Source organism: Vicugna pacos, chromosome 5 (genome assembly GCF_048564905.1).
Source record: "Vicugna pacos chromosome 5, VicPac4, whole genome shotgun sequence".
NCBI classification, from domain to species: Eukaryota; Metazoa; Chordata; class Mammalia; order Artiodactyla; family Camelidae; genus Vicugna; species Vicugna pacos.
The window spans coordinates 69141402-69164086 of NC_132991.1; the positions used below are offsets into that span (position 1 = coordinate 69141402).

At 46.3% G+C, this 22685-nt stretch overlaps 1 long non-coding RNA gene across 5 annotated transcripts in view; it reads left to right on the plus strand.

The window, feature by feature from the left end:
* LOC140696445 (uncharacterized) overlaps nucleotides 1-22685 on the plus strand; it is a 198439-nt gene that overhangs the window by 161523 nt on the left and 14231 nt on the right. For all 5 annotated transcript variants that reach the window (XR_012072795.1, XR_012072793.1, XR_012072792.1 and 2 more), the window contains one exon: nucleotides 14274-14449. This is a non-coding gene — a long non-coding RNA (uncharacterized lncRNA). The remainder of the gene's footprint in view (nucleotides 1-14273; nucleotides 14450-22685) is intronic.

Sequence of the window (22685 nt, forward strand, 5' to 3'; positions counted from 1 at the left end):
GTTACATATTTGTGTATCACAGAAGTATGTGGCCCCTGTGATAATACTGAACTTTACCTAAGCCCTAGGTTCCTGGAAAACAGAGACTGCTAAGAAATCCCTCCTTTTGTTCTGGAAATGGGTAACTGCAAAGGACCAGCCTGTCTGCCATGGAATATTCCAAGATAATCCCTCCACGTGATTTTCATAAGCCTTGGGGATCACTCCTTGTCAGCTGCCTCTTTAAAACCTCAGGCCCCTTCCCTTTCCTTGACACATTCCTCATTAATGAATGTTCCTCCTTTGTAATAGCCTGTGTAGAATCATCTTCATTGTTGGTTGCATTTTGTCTTCGGTGTTTGTTTGAGAAATTGGAGATGTATGGACAGAGCCTATCTCAATGGCTGGTGCAGAAGATGTTTGTAGATGTTTTACAGCTTTAACAGCATTAACAACTGCCATTAGAATCCAATTTTAGAGGGGAGTATAGCTCAGTGGTAGAGTGCGTGCCTAGCAGGCATGAGGTCCTGGGTTCAATCCCCAGTACATCCATCAAAATAATAATTAAATAAATAACCGAATAACACCCCCCGCCCAAATCCAACTTTAGAGTTAGAAGCCCTCTTCAGATATTGTCCCAAACCACCCCCTCACCTTACAGCTGTGGAAACCAAGGTTCGGAGGGCTTATGTGAGGGCAGGTTAAGAGCAGGATGGGACCCCCACCTCAGGCCTTCACTTACCTGGTGAGGCATCCTTCCCTCTCTCTGCCATTCAGTCATGTCCCGGGATTGGCAGTGTAGGGACCACTAAGGCTGAGTTGTCATCTCTTTGGAACCCAGAAAAGTGCATGGCATGTAGTAGGCCCTTAGTAACTGTGTTTTAGTTTCATGACTGATCTAAGTTCTCACCTTCTTCTAGAAGTTAAAGAGTGATGTTTCTGAAATTCTTCCGAAGAGATTTATACTTAGACTCTAAATTGGCACACTTTGTATTATCTCTGGCTCATGGATAAGAAATGGGCTGACACAGTTCTAGTGAACAAGTCTTCTCTGGAATTCTCAGGGGCTTGAGATGAATATTATACCCTACATGGGACTCAGGGGTCTACTTTCTGTGGCTTGCATGGGATAGGGGCTCCTGGGTGAGTATAGTAGAGGGAAGGAAATATAAACTCAGGAGCCAGACTTGTGGGGTAGAAGAGCCACCTCACTAGCTGTGTAACCTTGGGCAAGTTATGCATCCTCTCTGAGCCTCTGTTTCCTCCTCTGTAAAATGGGGATAGTGATAATATATCTATTTTGTGGTTGATTGTGTACACATGTAGAAGTGCTTAGAATAGTGCCTGGCTCTTGAATAGTCTGTATAAGTGTCAGTTATTACATTATTATTTTTTTCTATGGTAGAGACAGAGCAAAATGACCCCACTTACAGATCTACCTTGTAACCTCTCTGGTTCCTCTTAGGAACATGCAGAAAGCCGTGTAGACTTGGCTCCAGAATCAATGATGGAGACAAAGCATCTTCCCTGCCTTGGGATGTTTTCTGTGTCATAGGAGAAGCACCTTGAAAGTTCCTCACAGACCTGACTGTCCTTGGTTCTTGGCCTCACTCTTTAGGCCTGAGCCAATACTCAGTCAGGAGGCCACACTGTTACAGAGATCACCTGTGAGGAAACTGTCCTCCAAACTGCTCTCCTTTCTCTGCCCGGGCTGGAGGAGCACAGGCCTCCCCAAGGCCGGGCTTTCTCTCCTTCTCTCTTATAAAACTCAACTTGGGAAGATGGTGCCCCTCTGCACCAGCGTTCCCTTTGGCTTCAGTCAGCATCAGACTGGAATTCCCCAGAAGAAATTAAATAAACACAAGAACTCAGGATGTAATCCAAGGAGAGAAGTTTCTATTTTAGCTAAGAACTCCTGCTCCAAACCAGATTGCCTTCTGTGGGGAGGCCATTTATAGTTTGGACTGGGAGGGGTAGTGTACAGTCACGAGAAAAAATGTCTTGGACTTAGTTTTTTCTGTGGAATGGGTGGAATAAATGGCCAGAAGGAGCCTAGTGTCCTGTGGGGAACCATCTATTCATGAGGCATAGCCCATTTGCTTCCAAAAATGATTTTAGGATGTTTAATATTAAAGACATATGTACAATAAAACAATACTAAATAGGCAGTCATACATAGAAACCATAGAGATACAGTGAATGGAGATATATATATATATATATATATATATATATATGAAAAATCAAACATAACATATATAAATAAAAGGAGCTATAAATATTAGAAAACTCTATGCTGATGTATTTGTTGTAATTGAGGACTAAATGTAGCTCTGGGATTTCTGGCAACCAACACAAAGTCGGAAACACAATGGGACATATAATTTTCATCGGTAAAAAGAAGAATACCAGAGTGAGTTACTGGGATTGCCAAGATCCACAAGGAGAGTTATTAAGGAGAACAAATTTCTGTGTTGCCAGATAACCCTACTAAAAGTATTTGGGTCAGAAAACCCCTGTTTTTGCCCCTCTCTCAGATGGATTTTGTGTTTACAGTTGCTAAAGCACCAGGTGTATTCTGTCTCACAGTTAGAAACAGCCAATTCAGGAAGTAAACGGCCCCAGAAAAGATGAAAACCGAATGCATCCCTCCTGGTCCAGGGACTGTGGGGAAATGAGGAGAAACATGACATCACCCCAGGACAGCTTCAGCGGAATCTCATTTACTCGAGTAACAAAGACCTTGAGATGGCTCTGGATTCTGGGAAGGATCCATTTTCACTGACATAGATACATTAACATAGGCTCCGTAATACATCATTTGCCCAGAGAGAATACAGAGCCCGTGTAAAGTACAATTTACTCTGCTGCACAAGCCTTAGAAGACTCACAAATGTTTCTCTTGTGTAAAACTGACAAGGGAAATAACAGGGAATTCTTCTAATACACAGGCCACGAGCATAGCAGACATGGAGGACAGCCTGACTTACCTCGACCCAGTTCTGCCCTTTGACCTCTACTCACCTTCTAGGTAGACCCCTATCCTGCCCACATTCTCAGGAGCTGGGGCCATGGGCAACTGACACATGGCTTAAGTGACTGCTAGTGGAGGAGGCCATTCCCTTCTGCCCAGGTCCAACCCTACCCCCAGGGGCTATGGCTGCTGAGAATCCAGGAAGAAAGGCCAGCTTATACACCCACCCCGGTTTGAGGGGGAAGTACCATAAAGGACATTATCAGGTCAATGGAAGAAAGAATTGTATCAATGTTAAATTTACTGAAGTTGATAAACATACTATGGTCATGTAAGAGAATATTTCTGTTCTTAGTAAATATGCGCTGATGTTTTTAGGGGTAAAAGGCCATAATACATGTATGTATTTACTCTCTGAAGATTCAGAAAAATATTTTACATATATATGTACATGTACATCTATGTAAAATATATATTTACATATATACATATATACATATATATATAAAAGCTTGAGCAGATGATGAAACAAATGGGTAAAATGTTGATAGGTGAATCTGAGTAAAAAGTCGATAGTCTATGTCCAATTTATGATCTTGTGACATTTCTGCATGTTTGACATTATTTTCAAATAAAAGGTTTTTAAAGTTTTATGTTCTTAGATTAAGACTGTCCTCTGCCTGCAGCTCTCTGCTGTAAACACTCTTTCAGGCTCCCCCAGCCCCTACCCGTGGAGAACGTTGGGCTGTCTCTCAATGTTTCAGATCCTTATCCTTCGTAACGTGACCTTTCTCTGGCCCTGACATTTCTGACCATCCCCTTCTGCTTGGAGCTCTTTGCAGACCGTCTGCCCCACCACACTCTGGGGATGTCATCTCAGTCATTCCCTGCGCCCATGCTCCAGTAAATGGAGGTCCTCCCAAGATTTGGTTTTGGATTCTCTTCTCATTTCACTCTCTCTCTTTCTTAGCACCTGAACCATAAGTGTGAAGATGACAGTGGAAATGACTTCTAGAATTGTGTCTTTAATCCTAACATTCTCCTGGGCTCCAGAACTCCATCTCCAACTGCTCCATGTCAGCCTCAGCGTGTCTCCACCCACTCTCTTCCCCTCTGACTCAATTCCACTCTCAGGTCACTTTGTAGATCATTCAGACTCATAATTTCAGTATCTTCTCTGCATCTTGTTCTCCTCTGCATTAAATCTCTGGTCTTACCTCTCTTTACCATGGCTGCTTCTCTGCCCTAGCCAGGCCCTTATCATTCTTGCTTTCACTGTTAGAACAGCCCTTGATTCTTAAACACACCTCCAAGCCTGACATTTTTGTCCTGCCAAGAACCTATATTTCTAAAATTCTGATTTAATCACATCATTCATGGTGGTGTCTCTTCATGCTTCCCTAGTATCAACAGAACAAGATCCAAATACCTCAGCATTTGAAGCCTTCCATTATTTAAGTATACCCTATCATTCTAACCTTGTCTTCAAAACACCATGCACTCCATACTTTAGGTCTCGCCACTGTGCCTTAAATCCTCCTGAATTTTTCTAAACCTGGATCTCTGGCCCTCCTTCTGCTTATGATACTCCACCCCTCCTGTCATCCGAGTGAGCCTGTACTGAGCTCCCCCCAGTGCTGCCTGTATTAAGAAGTCCTCCGGGGTCCTCTCAAGCTGAGTTAATCTCTCACTCTTCTGGGTTCCCTGTCCTGCACTGTATCTCTGGTGCTTCATACTCGGGAGCCACGGCTGCCCATAAGAGGAGCCTGCGCTGGGAGGGCTGGCCAGGGCCTCGTATCCCCCACACTCAGTCGCTGGCGGGGGGCTCCCTGGGGAAGCATGGCCTCCAAGCTGAGGTGGGGCCTGTCAGCTCACTGTGCTCCTTGCAGCTGAATGGCACGTTGTTCCTTGGAGGAAGGTCTGAATGGCACGCCACCGTGGCTGCCACAAAGGCTGGTCCCAGCTGGGTATGGAGACATTATTGTCTCCTTCCCTGTCTGAGCCCCCAACCACACTGTTCTCCAGGCTCACACATTTTCTGGACATGGTGCTGCAGGTACTTTGCTGAGAAAGTATAGAGGGAACTGAGGAGCTCCCTAATCCCCAAGCTGGTGGCAGGAGTAGAGAGGAAAGAAATTTTCAAATTGTGTGTGAGCTCTCTGCAAAGCATCACAGGCTCCTGCCTCTAGCATTGTCCCCTAATCCCCATCAGAGATGCAGCCCTGAGTTTGGGTCTCTGGCCTGGTGGGGAACTGTTTCATTCTACTGACAAGGCCTTGTCCCTTGGTCACCCGCCTGCAGCCCCTGGTCTACATCCAATGGGCTGGCCACCTCTCCCTAACTTCCTGGTGCTGGACATCACTGAATCCCTGATGCTACTGTCCCCTTAAGAAAGAAAGAAATGGGGGTCACAAGCAGACGTGTGTGTCCCTACAAACAAGACTGTCGTCTGGCCACTCACACTCCCTCACCGTCCCATTCTTTCCCCCAAACCTGGACTGGTGAGAAACAGCTGAGAAATAAGATCTACAATTAAGTACGAGGTCACGTTCAGTTCAGCACCATTGGCTGCTTAATTGGCTGATTCTATAGCTGCTCTCCTCATCTGCCAACACGGTGTCTAACAAGCTGCTTGCAGGCCAATTAATCCTCAGGTTCGTGAGGTGGGGCTGGAGAAGGATCTGTTCCCTTATCTGTGAGTCTGTTGGGTGGGGCCAAGGAGCAGACTCTGATCCAGAGATCCTGCATGGAACTTTGTGGGGCTCAGAGGACCAGCCCTCCTAAGGGGGAGGTGTCAGTTCCTGGAGGGAAGCTGTGCCCTTTCTTGAGGGCCCAGGAAAGGCAGCCCTGACTGACCCTCTTGGGCCTTCTGGGGGCCCTCCCTTCAGCCTGGGCAAAGGAAATGGAGAGGTGGTAAGTTTCGATGGTTAGGGAACGCAGTCAGGCAGGCCTTGGTAGTTTTGAAACCCGGCTCCATCTCTTATTAGCCACGTGACTTTGGGAAAGTTATAGATACTAATCTTTTCTGGGTCTCAGGTTCTTCCCACGTGGAAGTGGGATAACAATAGCAACTATTAGCGTACTGTAACCTACAAATCAGGATTACATAGTGCTGTGGATGTGAAGTGCTCACCGTAGTGCCTGGTGCCCATCACTGGCACAATAGTGAGGCTGGAGAAGCACATGAAATCAGATTGCCAAAGGCAGATGTTTTCAACCCTCAGTTGGCATGGGGAACCGCAAACAATGGGCAACAGGGAGATGGCATGGCCCTCAGTGGGGATGGGAGGCAGCTGGGAAGTCAACCAAGTCAGCAGTGTTGAAGCTTGGATTTTTATCTGTAGAAATTGCTGTCACAAGGGAAGGCATCATGGGTGCTCCAGTGTGGGATGTGTCCTCCTCCTAAGCTTGTTCACTCAGCGACTGTGGCCATTAGAAGGAACACATGTATTCAGAAGTCATGAGTGTCATTGTCATTATCCAGATTTGGGGTGCAGTTTGCACACATCTATGTACATTAAAGCATTTGATCCTGAGAACAACCCTGTGAGATTCATTGAGGTTCACATTTCCAGATGAGAGAAATAAGGCTCAGAGAGCCTGTTACTTACCTCAGTTGGCCATAGGGCTGGGTGCAAAGGTGGATCTGGAGTCCAGTTTTTTCTGAGTCTGGCACTGCATCATCTGCCGTGATCACAGTCACCACTAACATTGCTGAGGGCATAGGTTGCTTGTGACCCTTCTAAACACTGCTGGGAGAGGCTGTGAACCAGGAAGCAGGACCTCATCAGACATCAAATCTGCTGGAGCCTTGAGCTTGGACTCCCCCACCTTCAGAACTATGAGAAATAAATGTCTGTTGTTTATAAGCTGCAAGTCTGTTTTGTTTTAGCAGCACGAATGGACTGAGACAAGCCCCGACCCCTACCTTCTACCAGACATACAGTCTGAATGTAGGACTAGTGGTTTGGATTTGAACACATTTCCCCCTATTTCATTACTGAGCCTCAAGCCTCTGGGTTACTCTGACATGAAGACATGAAGGAACTGGACCTTTCTAGTCACTGCTCTCCCTGCTCTCATTCATTAGCGGAATTGCAAGTCTGTTCCACCAAGTGTGATCAGGAGAAAGACAAGTCCCAAAGGGAAATGGCCTGTCTTTAGATACTGGGAAAGAATGTTCTTTAAAAAGTAGAAGAGATATCCTTTTCTTTTTATTTGAATTCTGCTAAGGAGAGTGAAAACCTAGGACTTTATCTCCAACTCCTGTCAGGCTACCAGAGTTAGGAGGAATGAGCTAGATGTGGATGGTGGGTAGAAATAGTGATCAGATTCTTGGTGAAGGTGATGGAAGCACTTGGGTTTGTCAGGAGGGGTGCCTGGTAGCCCCATCTTGCCCCCGGCTGCCTTCACTTTGTTTACCAGATTTAGCAAGGGCAATTTTGACTCCTATGCTCTAGGAAACTGAGCTGTGGGGTCTCAGTTCTCGTTTTGGGCAGTGGAACAGAACTCTTATCCTTTCAATAGGTCTCAAAGCAATCCTCTTGATTTAAAAGGAAAAGTTCATTTTGAAAGTTACTGAGATACTTGTGAGCCATTTGAAATGTCTGGGTGTCTAAGAAACATGCCTTCTCTGGAGAATCCCGCTGTTTTCAGTATCTCTAAGGAAGATCAGGTAGGGGTGGAAGGGGTATTGGGAAGGGGCCCACAAAGTTATCACAGATCTTAGAGAGTTAAGATAATCTTATGCCATAATTTTTTTACCAATGTTCTCAAAATTTTTTTTTTTAACCAAAGTTGGTAAGAAGCTCAACTGGCTGATTTGGAGTTCTATTTCCTTTTTTTTTTTTTTACCCTATCTTTTCAGGCAGGCTTGTTAATGAGCAGGAGGATGGCTAAAAGGCAGGCAGTATGTGGGAAGAAAAAGGAGGAGGCCTGATAATCCACAAACTAGATAATTGGCCTGTGATTAATCAAGGGCGATATTTCAGCACGGCTTCTTTTAGGGGAAGCACGGACAGGGAACAGAGGGAAGAGCTGGCATCTAAAAGCCCTGTAGCCTTAACGAAGAGGAAATCTGTTCATCGGAGTGTTAAGGAGTATGTGATATTATAAGTACCCAATTAAGGAAGACTTGCAAGATTATTTACTTTGAGGAAGTATTCAGAAGGGTAGAAAATTTGCTCATTTAAGATCAAAACAACAACAAAACCGTATCAGTTTTGTAGATATTTCATAGGCATTTTTCAGGTTGGATCCCCAGTATCATCCTTTCTTAGTAACACCCCCAATTTCCTATAGGAAATCACACTACCCCCTCCTCCTAAGCTGTGTGCTCTCCAGTGATTCCACCCCCAGTGCCGCGTCGGGATCACGTGATCTGCTCTAAACCACCAGTGCGTTACATTCCCCCAGGCCTTGATTGGCTTCCAGTTGGGAACATCACCCTAGCCTGCCCATAATGGCCAACCAGACTCGCTTGGGTACTGCCAGCCATTCTGGGGAATCATGAGAAGAGAACCTTATATGGGTAGAGTCTGATGCGGAAACAAAGCTGAGAAATGGAGAGAAAACAAAAGGCCTGGTTGCGTTGTTTGAGGCACTAAAACAAGCCTCCCTAGAAACCAGCCCTACTTTAGTTAAATGGAGCAAATAAAATACCTTGAGTATTTAAGGTAGTTTGGATTAAACTTTGTTATTTGCAACAGAAAGCACCCTATGTGAAACGTCTAACAACAGAAGACCAACGGGACACAAAGTCAGCATCAGTGCTGGAAGAGGACACAAGGAGAGGGACACCCAATCAAATCCAGTAGAGCCTTCCTGGTCCAGCCCAGGTACAGAGCAGCTGATGCAGCTGCAAGCCTTAGGCCCTGTTCTTGCCTCACGCAGAGCCTGATGCAATAGAATAAGTCCAGGAGAAACCCTGGGTCAAGTTTAGCAGAACGTTTCGTACACCATAGCCTGTACCCCTAAACTGGCCAGCATTAACCAGAACTCACCCCTGGTGGACAGGGAGTGCTAGGACCCAATGCAAACTTACGTGTGCCTCCAGGAAAATGCTTTGAGTGCAAATCAGAGGCATCCTCTCTGCATGAAGAATCCCAGTCCCTCTTCCCTCTGTTCTGACAAGTCACCAGCAAGGCCAAGCTGCAGCTCCCTCTTGGTAAGATAGAAGGACTCTCATTGTGGACCGTGTATGATCCTCTGGGTCAATGGTCCTTGCCTGAGATGGGCTGTGGGCTTTTTTTGAGGGAAATGCCACCATAAGTTGTGTTGTAAAATCTGCTCCTGGCTTGTAAGCAGCCTGAAGCAGAAGGTTGCTTCTCTGCCCCCAGCACAGGACCTAATACTTGGGAGGTGCTGGCTGAGTGTTTAATGAATGAATAAATGAATGAATGAATGAATGAATTCCTTGAAACTGTAGCCATAGCAACTGCCTCACCCAATCTCTCACCTTGGAAGATCCTTAAGGAAGGGGTACACAGAGCAGGGGAGCAGGAAAGCCACAAGCAGACTTCCCTGGGGAACTGCTGCTGATCATCTGTGACCTTGAGCAAATGACCCGAATGTCAGCTCAATGTTCTTCACCAGAAAGTGGAGTCCTAACATCTACCTTACAAGGCTGCTGTGAGGGTTAAATATGAAAATACAAGGACAGTGAGGCACATAGTAGATGCTCAGTAAGTGCAAATTCCCTTCCACCACCCCTGCCCTGAGCACTCCCCGTATTGGCCAAAACGCACAGTATTAGGGTGGGGGCATATCTGCCCAGAGGTGCACTGACGCTTCTTTGTGTCTCAAGGGTTTCTCTGCATCAAGGGAGGCCCTGCCACTCAGGCATCCCCCACACTTGGAAACTTTTGCAGTTTCCTATTGTTGCTGAAACAAATGGCCACAAACTGAATAGCTTAAAATAACACGAATTTACACTCTTACAGTACTTACTGGAGGCCAGAATCAGTTTCACTGGGCTGAAGTCAAGCTGTTAGCAGGGCTGGTCCCTTCTGGAGGCTTTAGAGGAGTTCTTGACCCTTTTGGTTTCCAGCAGCTGCCTTACTCCTCAGCCTGTGGCCCTTCCTCCATTCTCAAAGAGCATCGCTCCAATCTCTGCTTCAGTCCTCATGGTGCCTTCTCTTCCCCTGCAGTCAAATCTCCCTCTGCCTCTTTAACACTTGTGATTACATTTACGGTCCACCCAGATAATCCAGGATAATCTTCCCATCTCAAGAGCCTTAACTTAATCACATCTGCAAATTCCCTTTTGCCATATAAGGTAACACTCACAGGTTCCAGGATTTGGCCCTGGATATCTTTGGGGGCCATCCTTCAGCCTCTACTACAGGAACCAAACCATGGGGAAGCCACACACAGGGACCTGCTGTCTCTGCCTTGGTGCTGGCCATGCCGCTAGGGGAGACAAAATGCACGTCCTAAAGGGCTCTGCGGCTGCCCTGTGAGCTGTGTTTTCTTTGCTGGTGAACTCATTCTGCTAACCATCGTCATTTGTCAAAGGTAGCAGGCAATAAACGTCCCGGTCACATTCATCTTACTCCTCCCCGCCCCCTCCAGCATGCCAGTCCTTGAATGCCACCCTCCTGGCCCCGAGCCCCCCACCCCACACCCCAACTTGAAGCCTGTGAGGATGACCAGCTGTGGGGCCTGGCTCTGCTTCAGGTCACCAGCCCAGCTCCATCCTTGGAGCTCTCGCCAAGGCTCCAAAAACATTGTTCTACTCGTTGGATGAGACAGGCAGTCTTGAGCTGGTGGTGGGTGTCCAAACTCCAGGAAAGTCTTTCTCACACAGGCCTGGGCTGGGCTTCACGGAGGAAGGCATTTATGTCAGTGAAAACAAAGTGAAACCACGGGGCCCTGCTTAGTGGGGCTTTGTTCTGCCAAATCCTTCAGGCCACACAGCTCTGCCCCAGCTCCCCCCTCACTGTGCTCAGACACTCTGACATGACTTTGCAAGAACAGTACAGCTGGTTTCCAGGAGGTACAAGACGTGGCTTCAGAAGACCATCCTCTCTAGAGGATGCAGGAAAGAGAAGGGGAGAGAACATTCTCCTCAAACTCTGACAGCAGGAGATAATTCTCGTCAGGATCATGATTAAATTGAGGTGTCGCTCTGGCTGTTATTTCTGAGTGACTGTTTGGACTAAAGTATTAATTTTTAATAGCAAGAAGGTTGTACATGTTACAACCACCTCTAAATAAAACAGAGCTAGGAAAGAATAACCCTAGATGCTGGGAAATCATGTTGTATATGTATATGGGTGAATACAAGTCTGCATATATGTATCCAACATCCTCATCTGGCCAGAAATGAACACACTTTACTAATTCAGACTAATTGGTTGGGAGGCCTGAGTGAGATGTCTGAATTACTGTTTTTAAAAAGAAATGCAGCTTTATTATTTTCAAGAGCTTTGAGCAATGAAGCTAACAAGATGTTACCTAGGAGACACATTTACATTTTACCTTTCTTAAGGTAAAAAAATGCTCCAATTTAGAATTCTGCTTTTGGGAGGGCAACCATGCAAGTTGAAGGTATGTTCTCAAGGCAGGTGGGGATGTGTTAGATATTTTAATTCAGAGAAAACACTAACTCATTTTGTATTAATCTCTGTGAACATCAGTGGTGCAGATTTAGGCACCAGCCACCACACACACACACCCCAGTCTCTATAAATCTATACCACAAAACAGTCATGACGTCTTGCAGTGGAAAGAGAGCTCTGTGGTCATCTGGTCAACCGCCATCTCTCAGTCCATGAGGAGTCTGAGGGCCAGAAAGGTGGGGTGATTTACCCAGCAGGAGCCCACAAGTGGGCAGAGGAACCAGGATTGGGATATGAATTTCCTGCTCCCAGGTCAATTCTCTTTCCTCTTTTGCTGCTATCTCTAGGGCATCTACAGACACATTAGAGGGGGGAGAAAGAAAGATGGTGAGAGGGAAGAGAGAAGAGGCACAGGTTTTGAGACAGCAGTGAGTCATCTGACTTTGATTTCTAACTTTATTTGGAGCACGGTTACTGTTTACATCTCACTTCTCTCTGCTGGGAAGCAGACCCTGGGACTCTGGAACAAACACAGCAGTTACAGCAGCAGACGCCATTTATCCAGGGCTTGCTCTGTGCCAGACACTCCTCTAAGCACTCTGTATGGATCAACTTATTTAATTCTTAGAATAGTCCTTAGAATAGTCATGAAGTACACACTATTATTAACCCTATTACTTGTGAGAAAACTGAGGCAAGGAGAGATTAAATAACACACCTAAGGCCATGAATGACTGAGTCAGGACTCAAATCCAAGCCATCTAACTGCACAGCCCTCTCCCACCTGGCGCCATTCTGCCCTAACCATTTTGCTCCCTCCAATAGGTGGCACAAAATAATGGCCTTTTAGCCAGTGGGTGCCCAGGCAAACCTTGGAGTGGCAGGAGCCACCTGGTTGGTTACGAACAACCTTGTCTGTTTACCTGGAATTATTATTATTGTGTAATTGTTATATTGTATTATTGTCTCCGTGTGCCTCCATGTTAGAAAGATTGGGAAGCGCTGTTCTGTTCTGTTACATAGTCTCAACGAATGATTCAGTTTGTTTCTATATAGTTCATGCTGTTTGGTTAGCTCAGGATAAAATAAGGCCACAGGGCTAGCCCCTCAGGCGGGTGATTTAATCCCCTAGACGCCATCAGCTCCCCTGGGAACCACCTCATAAACACAAGGGAGAGAGGGCAAGACTATGTCTGGATCTGTGTAAACCTATTACCCCCCAGAAGGGCTGTGGAACACATGTCCTCTGGACATAGGTCAGCATTCTCGTCTGCATATATGAAAAGGCAGGACCTTCCAATCCATGGAAGAGAAAGCCTCAGGGTCAGAGTCACAGAGCATCCTTTATTTCTCTATTTCTTGGGGGTAACTTTCATTGTTGAAAAACCTTCCCATCTGTCATGCAGGGACACCTGAATTTTGCCTTGGTACTGAAATGATATGTTCTTTGAAGGAGAACTACCTGTTCTGGAGATGTCAAGTCTAGAGGAGTCAGCAATTATGAGCTTATGAGATAATGACATGTGTGTTTAGTGTGATGGCAAATTATACCATAGGAAAAAATTTTAAGATTCAGAGTAAACTATTTTCCCATATAAACTTACTGCCTCAGGAAAACTGTGGTTAAAATTATAAATTACCAGGAAACTTCAAATTTCCCCTAGAGAGCCAAAATAGAAATACAAGAAGGAGCATTGTTGAAGTCACCCAAATTAGAAGCAATGATTATTCAATTAAAAATAAGTGTCGTTACACTTTCTCTTTATATGATGTCTTCTAGCAGTTTTTAGCCGTGCGGCTCAAAGGGAAATCTAGTAATCCTGGAGTTTAATCTCCTCTTCTCCATGGTGGGTATGCTACCCTACCCAGCAGCTAACCAATTTCCTACAAATCTCCATAGAAGCAGCTTCCTCTCCTCCCTTGTATGAATCTGCTTCAGTGGCCTCCAAGGTCAGAAGGTTCTTTCTAACATCTACCTCGACTCTTTGTGCCGTGATTTAAACCCTCCACTTCTTGCCTTGTCCTAGGAAAATGACAGATACAGCTAACCCTTCACATTCTTAGAGAGTATAACTGGGTCAACCCCTAACCTCCCCCTCCAGCTGCCAAGACAGTCAGGGCTTACTTCTCAGTGCTTCCTTTTGGGGAGGGAGCTGTCTCTGAGCCCTCTCCAAGCCCACATCACAGTGGAGTTCCAGCGTCCACACCCGGACATAATGTGGCGGTGGACAGGGTGGTCTCCGTGGGTTCTGCCAGTCTTTATGATTCACTGTTTCATGTGCAGAGTCAAGGGCTGGCCTGTGCCTAGTGTTATGGGAGGACAAACTTATGCTTGCTTCATTCCATAAACACCCAGGAAGTACAGGGTCTGCAGGAAGCAGTAGGAGAGGCACCATTCTAAAAGGGCTGGACTGGTCCGGACACCACTGCATGCTGGCCTGGGGCCTTGGGCACCCTAGCCAAGCCTTCTGAACCTCTCTGTATCCTTATCTATGTAAGGGACAATGGTATCTACCTCACACGACCTCACAGGGTAGTATTAAGATAAGAGATGTGGACGTCATTGAAAAGCTCATGGTTCCCTCAGCTCAGGCCAGAGAGGTTAAGCTGGCCTTCTCTGGCCAGAGCCCGGGGGCTGAGTCTAGTTGGGTGAGAAGATGGACTTAAGTCTAGGATATTGGGCTATGCTCTACTGAGTTAAAGGTTGCTGACAACTTTGCAATTGTATGATATCTCCCCTTTATTTCATGTGGTCATAGCCTCAGTGCCTGGAACAAATCTTCCATATGGAAGGAAGAGGCAATCACCTACAGGTTTCATATAATTCACTGCGTAAGACTGAAAGTAAGTCCTTTGGGTCAAGGCCTAGTCAACAGAAGATCCCCATCCGGTACAGATATGTAACCCGCTGACAGCTGTTGGTGCGTCCTCACAGGTAAGCTAGTTAAATCCTTAGCAGATGGCCCCCGGGAGATGGGAAGTGTTGTTTGGGGGGATGAGCATGGGCAGGGTGTGGGCAACAAGGAGATGGCTGTGGGAGAAAGAGCACGACTTCCGCCCTGGATCTGCCACTGGTGAAATGTGCGACCTTGGGCGCCTCACTTAACCCCTTGGGCCTTAGCTTTCTCTTCTGGAAAAAGGTAAGGATGCACATGTACCCCACAAGGCAGTTCTGAGGCTGAAGCCCAGGGCATGGGTGTTTGTGCTTTATAAGCCAAAAAAGGAAATGCAAATGTTGTCGTCATTACTGAGATCTCCATCTGGTTTCCCAGGATGCAGGGCCAGCATGGAGGGAAGTGCAAACCACAAGTTAGCTGCTTTGCTAGGGACACTGGCGTGTCAGGCACGGTGTGTGTGTGTGGAAGCGGGTGGTGTCTGCGAAAGGCATCAGACGCCGAGATCAATGTAACTGCAATGGCTTTCATGATGGAGCCTCTACTGGATGCCGGGCACTGTGCTAACCACTGTCTACATTACTTTGAGCCCTCATAACAATCCCGATATTATTAATATTATTAAGGTTTCTGTTTTTCTGATGAACACCTAGCTCAGTGAGGGCAAGTAATTATCCAAGGTCACACAACTAGTGAGGGCTGACGCCAAGACTCAATCTCAGGCTGAGTGAACTCCGAGGCTCATGCTCTTTGCACTTGCTCCCTCGTAAGTCTGTTTCGGAGATTCTGTACCAAAACCTTCCTCAGGGAAGCCTTGGTTTAAAAAGGATACAGGCAAATCCCAGCACGGTTCCAACTCTGCCAACAGAGGCAGCAACACAGCCCTGCAATCAAACGGGTTTTCCGGATGTTCACTGGGCCGGCTGGGAGATCCCAAATGAGAAGTGACCATCGTGTTTGATGTTACCCCAAAGCGCCTGTTCCTCATTTCGGGTATTAGTGGTTGTAACAGAAGAAGTAATATTTCAACAACAGTGGTGATTAGTTACAGAAGGAGCCAAGTGGCAGCTCATCTCCATGTAAAAAGTGCTCTGGGTCCTTGGGGCCCCCTGGCCTGTGCTGTCCATGTCAACAGGGTGCATAATCCCTGCCTGGTGCCCAGCTGGCTGTGCAGAGCTGTTGACACAAACCCCTTCAAACTCAGAGGTTTTAATGAGCCTGCAAGAGAGAAGAAAATGGAAGAAAAGCAACAGGAACACAGCAGCAAGCAAGCCAGTGGGGGCGGTAGAATCCCCCCAAGAGGGGATTAACCCTTTCTGCACACAGGGGGTGGTCCCAGCTCTCTGTCTTCCTACAGAGAAGGTACCAGCAGGGAGAGAGCGTGGACATGGAGCCGGAAGGAGACACACAAGCACCTGGAAGTCCAAACACCTATTTTTAAATTCTGGGGTCTCAGCCCAGTCGTAATTTGATGTCACATGCTTGTTAACTCTCAGGCGCTGGGCTGGGCGTGTGACTTGGGAACAGGAATGAGGGCGTGATCTGTTTCAATCACATAATCCTTCATCCACAGGAAGTAGAGGGACTGCTGGTTTCCTCCGGAGGCCTCTCGAACCAGGAGGCCGACTTTGGAGGTGTGCACTTTCACACCCCGGGCGCCTACCATCAGGGGACCATAGGGCAGACGGGAAGGAAAACATCCCGCGATCGCCGGGGGTTGCCTCCTGCTCTGTGGGAGGGTTGAGGACCAGCCAGGGCGGAGGTCTGAGCCAGGACGGGGAGGGGTGTTACTGTGTGGCAGGAGCCAGGAACAAATGTGGGTGAAGTGGATGAGGTTTAATTTAGCAAAGGAAGTGTCATAACTGTCTCTTTAGTAACCACAAGGTACAAACTCTGGGAAAGATGACTGCACGCCCTTATTTAAAGATCCATATATATCCCCATGAGTATTAATAATGCAAACAGGACTCCTCTTTTTTTCCTAAGAGTTTTGACTTACAAATCACTGTTCATGTTAAAGATTCTTCTGCAACCACCCAGTTCAAGTCAAGATTAAAACAACTATATTCTGCCTTTATTTTCCCGATTTCTAAGCTCCCTTTCTCTTCTCTTAAATCTCGATCATGTCCAGGCTACAGTTACTGTACATTTTCTTCCTGTGGAGAATGATCTCAATCGAGTGCCTTTATTGATCTTATAGATATCACCAAGTCTTCTGCGTGTCAAAGCAGAAGGGTGCCTGCATTAAATCCAGGCGGTACCCGCACTCCAACTGAAAAGATAAAAACAAGGTACAAGAGGTCAATACTGAGATGGCCAGAAGTCTGGGGAGATCTGAGCTCCCTTCTCTCAGCCCAGGGTGCTTTCTCTGTGTCATTCTTAGAGATTCCCCACATTTAACCTCATTTATGTTCTTTGATTTTATATCATTAATTCTGATTTCTAACATTATTGAGTGTTTTCCTGAACCAGGCACTGCAATAAACCCCTTTACTTATGTTTTCCCTTTATGTCTTCCTATGAAGCTGGTATTCTCCCATTTTTCAGAGGAGGAGATAGGGGTTCAGAGGCACCAACTGACTGGCTTAAAGGAACACAGCTCAAAGTTGGTGAGGCCAGTACTTGAGCCTCCATAGCCTCGTCTCCAGATCCTACACACTCTTTACTGCACAAATACTCCTCTACAGCAACCTGTAAAACAGGTATTGTTCATTCCATTGCCAACAGGGAATCTGAGGCTGAGACAGAGCAAGTGATTGACTACCCAGCGTTTTACCAGTAGGAAACAGCAAAGCTGGGACTGAGACTTGAGTATTTTGAATCCAAATTCAGTACTATCCCACTGACCCTTGCAGCAGCCTGGGGTCACTGGCAAACAAAGAAAAGAGAGAAAGCTGAGTTCATGGTGCCCGCAGGGCCCCTTGCCCTGACCTGTCACTCCCCAGACCCTGACTCAGGTGCCTGGGACTTCTTAGCCCTTGGGCTGAGCAAGTGAAGTCATGTGACCCTCCAAAGCCCCTTTCATTAAAAACCACTTTCCAGTGCAATTGAACCACAAGCGTCCTCACCTGAGTTTGGCTGCATGATTTATTTCTCAGGGTCCTTCATTAAGACTTTCCCTCAAAGTCCCACTTCTGCAGGAGGCCTTCCTTCTCTCTTTGGCTCAGGTTATTCTACTTAAAACCTTCTTGCCTGTGGAGCTGTTTTCCCCTTCACTTTTCTGCCCTGGGTCTAGAAGTGTATGTAGACCCCAGACATGTCCTCCCTGGAACATGAAAACTCCCAGCACCCCCGTGGAGGCCCCCACGCCCATGATGACATAGACCACCCAACAGCACCCTCCCCGGCACGTGCTCCAGGCCCATCCCCCACGCCTGTTGCTCCCACCTTGGGCTCACCGTCCTCCTGGGAAAGACTGGAGGTGGCGATAGAGTTAATGCAATCCAACCCCTTGCCTTTGAGGAAGAGCTTGGCACTAGTTATAAACCTCCTCATTGCCAGGGCAGCCCTGTTCTCCATCATCCTCTGCTCCCTCGCCCCAATAAAATGACCCATTTAAACCAGATTTTTCTTATTAACAAGCTTCCTACTAAATGGCTTCAGCTGTGCTTGTTGATTTATAGGGCTTAGAAAGTGCTGCTCAGCGTGCCCCTCCCCATTGGTCCCCGGGCCTGACTGAAGCATCGTGTCCTGGTGACACCATGGGAGGGCAGAAGCCACCCTCCAAGTGGCAGCTCAGAGAGGGCTTTTTCTTTTCTATTCTTCTTAATATTTTAATTTTGGAAATTGTCACACACACAAAATTAGAGACAATAATGTAATGGAGCCCCTTGCCCATTTTGTTGTATTTGTTTCCCAAACTAGCCCCACCAGCTAGATTATTTTAAATTAAATCCCAAACATTTTATCATTTCACCCATTTCAGTATATTTTCTAAGAGATAAAGACTATCTGGCCTTTTAACCATAACCACAATGCCATGAACACATCTGAAAATAGTCACAATAATTCTTTAATATTATCTAATATCTACTCAATGTTCAAATTTTCTTGTATTATAATTTTAAAATATCTGATTCATTTAAAACAGGATCTTATCAATGTTCCCAACTGCATTTGGTTTAATATGACTCAAATTTCTTTTTAATCTATAACAATTCCTCTTTTTTTTTTTTTTTTCACTTTTCAAGGACTTCTTGTTGTAGACAAGTTCCCAAAATATATGTGCACTGTGCCATCACTGGCAAGGAAATCCTAAAAGCACCCTTGTCAGCACAGACCCTCCTTATACCTTGGGTTAAGTTATTTATGTCCTTGAGTATGGTCCTAACCCACAGGCCTCTGCCTATCGTCCCTCAGAGCACCTTAAGAAGGTTGAATTAGACTTGAAAAAAAAAAGCTCAACATTCCTACTCATCAGGGAAATGCAAATCAAGACCACAATGTGATACCACCTCACACCTGTCAGAATAGCCATCATCAAAAAGAACACAAATAACAAATGTTGGTGAGGATGTGGGGAAAAGGGGACACTTGTACACTGTTGGTGGGAATGTAAATTGGTGCAGCCACTGTGGAAAACAGTATGGGGTTTTCTCAAAAAGCTAAAAATAGAACTACCCTCTGACCCAGCAATTCCACTCCTGGGTATATGTCTGAAAAAAAACAAAAACACTAATTTGAAAAGACATATACCCCAATGCTCATAACAGCATTACTAAAATTGCCAAGATATAGAAGCAACCTAAGTGTCTATCAATGGATGAATGGATGAAGAAGAGGTTGTGTATATATACAATGGAATACTACTCAGCCATTAAAAAGAATGAAAATTTTGTCATTTGCAGCAACATGCATGGACTTGGAGAGCATTTTGCTAAGTGAAGTAAGTCAGAGAAAGACAAATACTCTATGATGGCATTTATATGTGGAATCTAAAAAATAAAACAAACAGATGTATACAACAGAACAGAAACAGACTCAGACATAGAGAACAAACTAGTGGTTACCAGTGGGGATAAAGAAGGGGGAGGGGCAATAGAGGAATAGGAAAAAAAAGGGTTATTGAGTTATATGAAATCATGCCTGTGAAACTTTTGAAAATTGTAAAGCACTATAGAATTGAAAGGCTCATTCATTTAATTAAAAAAAGAAGGTTAAATCATCTTACCCCAATACTGGTTGCAATATTGGGATCCTAGAGTGCTAAGCAGTTGCCAACCCATTTGCCCCAAGAATAGCTCATGTTTATTAGCACATAAGTGTTCACCACAACCCACCATGATTGGTCCTTTACCATCCCTATTTTCCCAGATGAGGACACAGGGATAGAATAATCTGTTCTCGACTTGCTGACCAGTGGATAAGGGGTTTGAACTCAACTTGTCTGGTGGACACGCCCACTTCTTGCCTCGAAGTTCAAGTCTCATTTCCCACCAGGGGCTTCACTGGCTCGGCTCAGGCAGGGCCAGAGGGGAGAGATGAGAATTGGCATCATGAGGATGTGCCTGCAGCTCTAGGGAGAGACTGGGGCAAAGAGGCAGCAGAGAGGCAGAGCGGGCCCAGAGCTCCGGATCCACTGTCGACTCCTTTTGTCCAAACTGGGCTTGTTCCTGTCCCCACCAGTTCCCCCAGGGAGGCTGTGAACAGGCCTCCCCACCCCCGCCCTCTCACAAGTCCACACAAATCATCATTACCACACACTCAAGCCCACACAACTACCACATCCACATGCCCTCAGACCCACACCACTCTCTCACAGGCCAGCCCCCACACAGCTCAGTCCTACAAGCACATACTTGCCTGCACACGCACCTCATTGTGTGAAATAAACACAGACCCTGGAGGCGGTGGGGCTGGGGGAGGAGGGCCGGAGTTTTCCTGGGAGCAGCCAGAACCAAAGGCTATCTGACTTCAGTTAGAAAGCTTGTATGTCTATCTATCTATCCATCTATCTATCATCTATCTTTAATAGGTCTTCTTTAGTTCTGGAAAAGGCAAAGTCTTTGGAGCTCCTGGTCTCATAGGCCCAGGGAGTCTAGAGGGAGCTTGAGGATTAGTGAGTGAGGCCAGGGTAGAAGTGTTGAATTTGAGTGAGGAGCCGGCTGGTTAAATAGAGCTCAATTGAATTCCCCCATCTTCCCCCCACCCTCCCACACCACCCCCACCCCATCTGAAGGAGGAGAGCTCTAATCTGTGGTTCTAAGAGATAGAAAAACACCAACTGCTAGCAAGATAATCCAATTTCCTTTCTCCCTTGCTCTGAAGGGGACTGCCCTGGCCCTCCTGCTCCAACTTCATGCTGGGTTTCAGTCTGGCTAGAACTCTTTACCCTTCCAGCAGAATTCATATCAAAGCCTCAACCCCCCAGGGTTCATTAGAAGGCATTTATTTCTGCATATTCTTGGAGAGCAGGAGGGAGGATAACTTGATTCGCAATGCAAATTGCTTGGCTGTAATTTCAACTCTCCCTCCCTTCTCACGGGGAGATTTTGCAGGTCATTAAAAATATATGATTGCCTCCAAAATAGCAGTGGCAGCCGCTTCGCTGGGCACGACCAGGTGCCCTGAATGATGTGGAGTGGATGCTGGGGCAAATGGAGCCCAGCCCACGCTCCTGTTCTAGCCTCTAGGCTCCAGCTGGGAGGCCAATCTGGGGACACAGACCTAACCTGTTTTCAATTCAGTTTTGCCTTTTACTGCTGTGGGGCATCCGAGCTCTTGGTTTCCTTCTCTATAAAAATGGGGATAAATTAAGAGCTGGACCCAGATCACCTGGTATAGTAGGTGAGCAGTCAGCTCTGCAGGCTGGGCCTTCCCCACCCGACGCTTGCTGTCTGGCTCAATGACCCCTTTCTTTAATCCCACTGCCCTTCCCAGTTTGGGCGACTGGGACCCAACCAGCCAAGGAAGTACAGCCCAGATCTTCTGGCCATGATGGAGGTCTCGCTTGGTATTTCATTTCCTGCAAAGCTGTGGGAATTCAGAAGCCCCGGAACTATCTCGGCTTTTGTCTTCCACCTAATTGATCCCTAGACATCAGTCAATTATAGGGGGGAGGGAGAATCTGAGGTATGTGAGCGTTGATTGAAGCCAATATTCTGATATAAAACCAAGAAAAAAATTGTAGGCCAGGCAGGAAGAATACTCCTCCTCCATGAGTCAGAGGCACTAACCTGGGCTTTCCTGGGAGGATGGAGATCTCTTTAGGCATCGCCCTCCTGAGTCCCAGGATGCTCCAGCCCTGAACCGCAGGCATAAAAGATGTCCTGCTTATAGAATGATAAAGTTAATCCGTATATCGGGACCCACAACATGGAGGCTTCCCCAGGGCCCAGCCTCTGTCACAAAGCTAAACCTAAGTCAGCCTGCACTTACAGGAAACGCCTCTCTGTCAAGGAAAACTAACGCCAATCACAACCCCCAACTCCACTTCAGGTGGCTCAGCTTACTCTAGAAAACAGGACCTGGAGCCTTAGAAGGGTGCCCCAGCCTCCTAGCCAATCACGCCCTAGTTACAAGTTGCCCCCTGTTGCCTCTAACATACACACTATAAAACCCACTCTTGACCAAAATCCCTCAGGAAGAGCGCGCCACTGTTTTTTAGGCGCTGTATTCCCCCAATCAATAGATTGTTTTCCATGGAAACATAAAGGGCATCAAACTCATTACGAAGTTTTGTCATTTGACAACAATATACACATAATCCTTGAGGAGCATGAGTTGCTGTGTGTAATTGTTAGAGGGAAGTCATATATTTTGAAGGTTTAAAGTTACCTTTTAAATTCAGATTTAAAAGATATCTGGGTTCTTTGGTAATGTCTCCACATTTCAAAGAGTTCTGTATGACCCAGCAATTCCACTCCTATAGCTATAACTTAAGGAAATGAAACGCAGGGCCACGTGAAAACTTGTACGTGAAAGTTCATAGTGGCATTATTCACAGTAGCCAAAAAGTGAAAACAACCCAAATGCCCATCAAAGAATGAATGGATAAATAAAATGTGCTCTGTCTCTCTCTCAGGCACACACACACACCCCTGCCTGCATTCAGGATTTAGTTTCAGCAGGTTGATGAAAAAACCAGCCTTCTCCATACAAGGGGTTTGGAGCCAGGTTCAGCAGGGAGCATGAGAAGAGAGGTCCCTTCTCCCAGCGTCACCTCCTGCTGCTCCTCTGATGTCCCTCCTCCACATTCATCTTCTGCTTCAGTAGCTTCAACTTTGTGCAGTTCTGGAAGCCTTCCATGCCTTCTTGCATCCGGACCACGCAATGCTT